General features: G+C 36.1%; 1 long non-coding RNA gene across 1 annotated transcript; it reads left to right on the plus strand.

The window, feature by feature from the left end:
• The first annotated feature begins 7384 nt into the window (after positions 1-7384).
• LOC141482859 (uncharacterized) lies at positions 7385-8168 on the plus strand. Its single transcript, XR_012465760.1, has 3 exons — positions 7385-7860; positions 7924-8016; positions 8073-8168. It is a non-coding gene; the product is annotated as an uncharacterized lncRNA (long non-coding RNA).
• Positions 8169-9378: the final 1210 nt, after the last annotated feature.

The raw sequence follows: 9378 nt of genomic DNA on the forward strand, positions 1-9378 counted from the left end.
GTTCTCCATAAGCAATTGAATCCAACAAGTGAGTTAAATGTTTTACCAGCATCCAAATGCCAAGAATAAAAATTTCCTATTCTTATAAAAGATGATCATACTGATTAATCCGAAAAATCGAAATTTAGACATAAACTCAAAATTAGCAAATGGCTACCAAAAGTACACAACAAATTTTGAATTTCGGCGGCAAGACAATCACGGAACCAAATCGTCAATTCACCGTTCCGTGTTCCGTCGAGCACGGAATCCTTAAAGGATTCGAATATGTGTTCGAATATATTAATGCGTTCGAATATATCCTTGTATAGTTGTTTGCAAAAACGGGAAATTAAACTGTAAACGGTAACCGATCGAATCAAACTCGAATCCAGTTAAAATATCCATAATTCCTTTCCCTAACATCTACACCTTTCTCAGTTGATTCCAAATTTGTTAACAAATCCCTTGATTTATCTGTCATAATAAAATTTTATTCAACCGTTATTATAGGACTCCCCCCAATAATACTGGCAGGGCAGGGAGCCTTGAGCTCCTGAGGCCACAAAGTTTCAAATGTGAGAAGATTTCACTTTTCTAATTGTAAACAATACCAAATGTTCATAAGATATAATTATATTAACACCTATAGCACAAAATGTTTCAATTCTAAGGGGACTTTAATGAACCCAGGCTCCCCAAGGAAAAAAGAGGATGTCTCTTCGATACTTGAACGTCGCTGTTTTGAAGTTATACTTTACCTTTGATATAGCTATATCGCCAGCTTACAGTAGGTTGAGAGAATGAATTCGTCTAAATAGGCATAAAAGCATATATCCTACACTAATATTCTTCCCCTTTTGGGCAGGTTTGAAGAACATAAACCAACCGTCAACATCAAAGACTATGCCCAGAGAGATGATGTGGAACCACCACATAAGAGACACAAAATGGACTTCCACAATGAAAGTTATTCTGAATGCGGCTCAAGCCCCCAAAACGAGAAAAAAATAATATATGAAAAAATAATCCGTACAGAGAAGCATGTTTTTAGCGTTGTCACTCGTCCAGATATATCATTCTCAGTGAGCAGAGTTAGCAGATATTTGGAAAATCCAGGAAAGCAGCACTGGAAAGCAGTCAAACGTATTTTCAGATACCTAAAGGGTACTAAAAGTTATGAATTCTATACAATGTGGGAGCAACGAATATTTAAAAGCGTATTCAGATGCAGATTTTGCAGGAGACATTGATACTAGATATTCAACAACTGGCTATGTACTTTATTATCAGTTGTCCAGTTACATGGACATCTCAACGACAAAAGTGTTGCAACATCCACGACAGAATCTGAATATATTGCAGCTTGGGATGCCGCACGAGAAATAATATGTTTGAGGAGGTTGCTTAAAGAAATTGATTTACGTTTCAAATCCAACGGAACTTTTTGTTGATAATAGAAGTGCTATAAACTTGATGAGGCTATAATGATCGTCACAAACGAAAAAAATATCACTGTTGTTTACACCCAAACAGAAAACCAGTTGCAGATATTTTAAACCAAACCCTTACCACATGAAAAAATTTTCAACAAATCGACAAGGTCTGTGGTAACGTCTTCGAAGTGAACAAAGAGTGGGAGTGTTGAAGTAATCCATGTTCACTTCATTTCGATTGATCTTGTTTTTATGATTCCTTGGAAATCGCTGTTGATTGAATGAGTTTTAATGTCATGTTAATACATATAAAATGTATCGTTTGTATATTCATGATAAAACCTGGTTCAGTAGAGTTTACAGTTCGATTTTCCCTACAAATACAACAGGTAATACTGCTAACAATTCTATCTCTAACCCTCATTCCTTCTACAGCAAATTGTCCTCTCCATTTCTCCCATGAAAGCCATTTTCAATACATTCCTTTCCCGAATATTCTGAGGGAATACTATACATTCTGCACCCATCACTTCAACTATTCGAATTGATACTTCATGTATTGCTCGATGAACTGCAAGTTCGACTCAAACTGCAAAAAAGTTTCCTCACCAACACCCCTTTATAGCTATATCGCCAGCTTACAGTAGGTCGAGAGAATGAATTCATCTACATAGCATAAAACATATATCCTACACTAATATTCTTCCCTTTTGGGCAGGTTTTAAGAACATAAATCTTTGTTGAGATAATAGATCAAGCATCAAAAATCTAGTCTCTGATAAGTTATTTGTCCCTATCTTAATAACTAAGCTTATATGTTGTGAGTCTCCCTCAAGGTGGCTTGCAGAACAAGAATGGTTTTAGATTACAAACTTAGGTCTGCAGTGCTCTGTCCGTACAACAATTGTGATCGTACAACAGCGTTAACTACAACCTACTGCTACCTACTGTATTAGGCATTCATGCAAGGATGTCTAGTCTTATAGCAATACTAACAACGAGGAAGCGGTATTCAGATGAAAGAAAGCCTAAAATGAAACAATTCACATTAGATGGAAACGGTTCACTGGAAGTGATGTCCGGGACGATACGTCTGGAGTCTGGACAGAATGATCACAAGCTCATTCTCTGAATATATGAGATTGTCTCGTTGATAAATATCAACTCGCCTGTAGTGTCGTGTGGCCTAAGTTTACTTTTGTCCCAAGAAGCCAAAATTCAAATCAGTAAGATTCTGTTCTCCATAAGCAATTGAATCCAACAAGTGAGTTGAATGTTTTACCAGCATCCAAATGCCAAGAATAAAAATTTCCTATTCTTATAAAAGATGATCATACTTGATTAATCCGAAAAATCGAGAATTTAGACATAAACTCGAAAATTACAAATGGCTACCAAAAGTATCACAACAAATTTTGAATTTCGGCGGCAAGACATTCACGGAACCAAAGTCGTCAATTCATCTCTTTCAGGAATAAACGGTGATACGAGCCAGTGAATAGCATATCATTTGGGACCCGTCAGCCAGCACCCGCCACAGTTGAAACACGACTCCTGCAACAGTTCAAACTGGTCTTTTTCCTCAGTTGAAACTGAGCCCCCGTCAAAATTGAAACCCGTCATCCTTCACAGTCGAAACTTGGCTCCTGAGACAGTTGAAACTTAGATCACATCACAGTTTAAACTCGGCTCTGGTCACCGATCTACCATATTTTGGGGAGAATGACTGGAATATTTGATTACAGAATTATTACAATGTGTTAAAACAACGATAAAAATAAAATAAATACAACAATAAAAATTAATTGGCGCTCCGGGGCGACTTCATTGATTCCAGTGGCGCATTTGCTTTTTCAGCTGCAGGAAAACCCGGAGAAACCTGCAGCACCACATCATCTGAGAATTATTCCTGACATTTATTTTGTTGTATATCATTTCACAATGATTTGATTTCTTCATTTTATTCAATGACTTCAATTCTCGTTTTTCTGACTTTAGACTTTGAATAACATGGGATCATTATCGATTATGGAAGTAATCATGATTTTTTGTGGGTTTTGTAAAATTACGTCCGAGTTCAGACAAAATAACTTTATGAAAAGTAAAGCTTCAGTCTCATACAAGTAAAAGAAGAGAATCAACATAGATGTACTTCTGTTGTATGTATGTAGTTCAATTATGAACTATTCAAAATTTTATAAAGTATATAGTCATGTGAACCCATTTACATTGATCTGGTATCAAAATAGATTGAGAAAAAAATTAAAATGAGCTATTTTATATTGCTATTGGACCTCCTTTGCCATCTATCTGTGAAGGCGTGAACTATATAACCTCGACATGAAAACATTCCATAGGCACAAAAATTTCTACATTTCCATTGGATCTTCATTCCAGTAAGTTCTGCTAGTCAACTCTAGGTGGCGTCCGCGTAAACTTTTCTATCAACGAATCTTATTTTAAAAATTCAATAACATTGTCAACTTGATATCTATCTGTTTCAGAAATGAACGATAATACAAGCCGTTAAATAGCATATCATTTCGTAAACGAACCAATTAGAATACTCGATAGGAATACTCGGTTTCTACAATGACTCTTCTGTACTAAAAAAATTCAAGGGTTAGGAGAGGGAGTTGCGTCACAGTATAGTTTCATAATGATACCCAATGCTTTGAGTAATGTAATCGGATGTAATTTCCAAAAACGAAATCACGGAAAGAAAAAAATTGATTTGGCACCTTTTTTGCCGTCTGTTTGTGAGGGTACGAACTATATACCCCGACAATGAAACATTCCATAGCCAGAAAAATTTCTACATTTCTATTGGATCCGTATTCCAATAAGTTCAGCTAGTGAACACTAGGTGGCGTCCGCGTGAACTTCACTTTTAACAAAATAAAAATTTAGACTAGATAGAGAGAGATCATAGCTCCCAGGTAGGCCGCCAGCTGTTTAACAGTGAAGAAGGGCGTGGATAAGATGGAGGGTAGAGCGCCACCCCTTGATCAACCCTGGAGCTCATATAGCATACGAAACAAAAACGGGAAATTAACTCTAAACGGTAACCGATCGAATCAAACTCGAATCCAGTTAAAATATTCATAATTCCTTTCCCTAACATCTACACCTTTCTCAGTTGATTCCAAATTTGTTAACAAATCCCTTGATTAATCTGTCAGTTTATAAATTTTATTCAACCGTTATTATAGGACTCCCCCTATAATACTGGCAGGGCAGGGAGCCTTGAGCTCCTGAGGCCACAAAATTGTCAAATGTGAGAAGATTTCACTTTTCTAATTGTAAACAATACCAAAATGTTCATAAGATATAAATTATATTACACCTATAGCACAAATGTTTCAATTCTAAGGGGACTTTAATGAACCCAGGCTCCCCAAGGAAAAAAAAAAGATGTCTCTTCGATACTTGAGACGTCGCTGTTTTGAAGTTATACTTTACCTTTGATATAGCTATATCGCCAGCTTACAGTAGGTTGAGAGAATGAATTCATCTACATAGGCATAAAAGCATATATCCTACACTAATATTCTTCCCCTTTTGGGCAGGTTTGAAGAACATAAACCAACCGTCAACATCAAAGACTATGCCCCAGAGAGATGATGTGGAACCACCACATAAGAGACACAAAATGGACTTCCACAATGAATGTTATTCTGAATGCAGCTCAAAGCCCCCAAAACGAGGAAGAAAAATAATATATGAAAAATATTCCGTACAGAGAAGCATGTTTTTAGCGTTGTCACTCGTCCAGATATATCATTCTCAGTGAGCAGAGTTAGCAGATATTTGGAAAATCCAGGAAAGCAGCACTGGAAAGCAGTCAAACGTATTTTCAGATACCTAAAGGGTACTAAAAGTTATGGAATTCTATACAATGGTGGGAGCAACGAATATTTAAAAGCGTATTCAGATGCAGATTTTGCAGGAACATTGATACTAGATATTCAACAACTGCTACGTTACTTTATTATCAGGTTGTCCAGTTACATGGACATCTCAACGACAAAAGTTTGCAACATCCACGACAGAATCTGAATATATTGCAGCTTGGGATGCCGCACGAGAAATAATATGGTTGAGAAGGTTGCTTAAAGAAATTGATGTTGACGTTTCAAATCCAACGGAACTTTTTGTTGATAATAGAAGTGCTATAAACTTGATGAGCTATAATGATCATCACAAACGAAAAAAATATCACTGTTGTTTACACCCAATCAGAAAACCAGTTGGCAGATATTTTAACCAAACCCTTACCACGAGAAAAATTTTCAACAAATCGACAAGGTCTGTGGGTAACGTCTTCGAAGTGAACAAAGAGTGGGAGTGTTGAAGTAATCCATGTTCGCTTCATTTCGATTGATCTTGTTTTTATGATTCCTTGGAAATCGTTGTTGATTGAATGAGTTTTAATGTCATTGTTAATACATATAAAATGTATCGTTTTGTATATTCATGATTAAAACCTGGTTCAGTAGAGTTTACAGTTCGATTTCCTACAAATTACAACAGGTAATACTGCTAGACGATTCTATCTCTAACCCTCATTCCTTCTACAGCAAATTGTCCTCTCCATTTCTCCATGAAAGCCATTTTCAATACATTCCTTTCCCGAATATTCTGAGGGAATACTATACATTCTGCACCCATCACTTCAACTATTCGAATTGATACTTCATGTATTGCTCGATGAACTGCAGTTCGACTCAAACTGCAAAAAAGTTTCCTCACCAACACCCCTTTATAGCTATATCGCCAGCTCACAGTAGGTCGAGAGAATGAATTCATCTACATAGGCATAAAAGCATATATCCTACACTAATATTCTTCCCCTTTTGGGCAGGTTTGAAGAACATAAATCTTTGTTGAGATAATAGATCAAGCATCAAAAATCTAGTCTCTGATAAGTTATTTTGTCCCTATCTTAATAACTAAGCTTATATGTGTGTGTTATATGTGTGTGGTTTTAGAGTTACAAACTTAGGTCTGCAGTGCTCTGTCCGTACAACAATTGTGATCGGTACAACAGCGGTTAACTACTAACTACTGCTACTACTGTATTAGGCATTCATGCAAGGATGTCTAGTCTTATAGCAATACTAACACGAGAAGCGGTATTCAGATGAAAGAAAGCCTAAAATGAAACAATTCACATTAGATGGAAACGGTTCACTGGAAGTGATGTCCGGACGATACGTCTGGAGTCTGGACAGAATGATCAAGCTCATTCTCTGAATATATGAGTTGTCTCGTTGATAAATATCAACTCGCCTGTAGTGTCGTGTGGCCTATAGGTTTACTTTTGTCCCCAAGAAGCCAAAATTCAAATCAGTAAGATTCTGTTCTCCATAAGCAATTGAATCCAACAAGTGAGTTGAATGTTTTACCAGCATCCAAATGCCAAGAATAAAAATTTCCTATTCTTATAAAAGATGATCATACTTGATTAATCCGAAAAATCGAGAAGTTTAGACATAAACTCGAAAATTAGCAAATGGCTACCAAAAGTATCACAACAAATTTTGAATTTCGGCGGCAAGACATTCACGGAACCAAAGTCGTCAATTCACCGTTCCGTGTTCCGTCGGAGCACGGAATCCTTAAAGGGATTCGAATATGTGTTCGAATATAATTAATGCGTTCGAATATATCCTTGTATAGTTGTTTGCAAAAACGGGAAATTAACTGTAAACGGTAACCGATCGAATCAAACTCGAATCCAGTTGAAATATTCATAATTCCTTTCCCTAACATCTACACCTTTCTCAGTTGATTCCAAATTTGTTAACAAATCCCTTGATTAATCTGTCAGTTTATAAATTTTATTCAACCGTTATTATAGGACTCCCCCTATAATACTGGCAGGGCAGGGAGCCTTGAGCTCCTGAGGCCACAAAGTTTCAAATGTGAGAAGATTTCACTTTTCTAATTGTAAACAATACAGTGTTGCCAATGAGGGGATAATTGTCCGATTTGCGGATAATTTCGAGTACTTGGGGATCCTGAAATTTTGCGGATAATTTTCGGACATTTTCGTAGTCGCGGAACTAATCCTGAACGCATTCAGAGCAACTTCACATGCGCGCATGAGCTTTTTAAAATTTGTCTAGCGCGCCGAGGAGCACCGTGAAAATTACTAAATGTTCTGTGTTTTGACTGTTTTGTGATCTAACCTAACTCATCTCACTCCAACTAGTCCAACTGTCGATCTGTAAAATAAATACCGAAAGGCGGGAAAATATGTTGTCTACTTTTAAATAAATTGAAGTAAGTTAATTTATTGTGAATTTTGGATCAATCTTAATAAAATCGAACTCCTAGTTCCTTATAGATTGAATTGTTTCAAAGGAGCTCGTTATAGGTGAATATCACTGAAACTGTGTTTGATTGAAGTCAAAATATAATGGATAGGTGGCTGCATAAGGTAGATTTTACTTTGCAAATTAATTTTAAAAATATCCAGCCTTTTTGTTTTTGCATATTTCAGTCTGATTCGAAGAAATATAATGATCTAGACCAAATACAAACAATCACTTCTCAAGAAGATCCTGATGGTGATGGTAATAGACAAGAGATGAATGTAAGAAGGTAAAGGCTATAAAAAGTTTAAACGTATTAAACTGAAATGTTTTATAGACTAAGAACAAGAACACATCATCTGCATCATCATCTTACGACTCCGATTCAGAGTTTATAATATTAACTATTACATATTTTAAGTTGAAGATTGACAAAATTTTGTTTTGTCCTGTTGTAAGTAAATTTGTTACTATCTGCGTTAAAATGTATCTATTTTGAGTTTAAGACTGGCTGAATTTTTGTTTTTATTTCTTAGTTAAGAATTATTTTTCGTTTGCTAAAACCAAAGTGATATTAAAAGATTTATTTCAAGTTGAAACTTATAAAGAAGTTTTTATTTACGTATTTCGTACACTTTTATTTACATGAATATACGGTTCTTTCGATTGCATCGAAGTGTACTAAGTGTAGCATTTTCCTACACGTGGTGTAAATTACACTCGATTGTGGTATTCGAATGCTGATTGGATTCAACGATTATGCACTAGAAAGATGGTCCATTTTTCTATGATGGCACTAGAAAAGCATTGAACGGAAAGTCAAATTATTCACCAAATACAGGCACGACAAAAAATTTCACCAACAGGAAGAAAACCGCTGTCAAAAAGTATAGACAGGCCTGGTGACAGGTTACAGTGGTGATGTCAAATGATCGCTAAATTTGTCCAATATACCATGAGCCATCCTTTGTTGTATCTGCACTAATCTGCAGTTGATTCAAAATCTGGTGTGAATTACACTACACCTCACCACAGAACACCTCAGGTTACCACACTACACCTTGAAGCAATCAAAAGAACCTATAGATAGGCACAATTTTCGAAATTGGCGCGTTTTATTTGGGAAAAGTTGAAGGGATATTTGCGGATAATGTCATTCTACTAGGGGGAGAATTGCGGATAATTTCATGATACTAGTGGGATAATTTTTATATTTGACATTGGTAACACTGAAACAATACCAAAATTTCATAAGATATAAATTATATTACACCTATAGCACAAATGTTTCAATTCTAAGGGACTTTAATGAACCCAGGCTCCCCAAGGAAAAAAAAAGGATGTCTCTTCGATACTTGAGACGTCGCTGTTTTGAAGTTATACTTTACCTTTGATATAGCTATATCGCCAGCTTACAGTAGGTTGAGAGAATGAATTCATCTACATAGGCATAAAAGTATATATCCTACACTAATATTCTTCCCCTTTTGGGCAGGTTTGAAGAACATAAACAACCGTCAACATCAAAGACTATGCCCCAGAGAGATGATGTGGAACCACCACATAAGAGACACAAAATGGACTTCCACAATGAATGTTATTCTGAATGCAGCTCAAAGCCCCCAAAACGAGGAAGAAAAATA

Source organism: Leptinotarsa decemlineata, unplaced genomic scaffold (assembly GCF_025532065.1).
Source record: "Leptinotarsa decemlineata unplaced genomic scaffold, Ldec_3_MD MMD2_tig00002082_RagTag_RagTag, whole genome shotgun sequence".
Taxonomy (NCBI): Eukaryota; Metazoa; Arthropoda; class Insecta; order Coleoptera; family Chrysomelidae; genus Leptinotarsa; species Leptinotarsa decemlineata.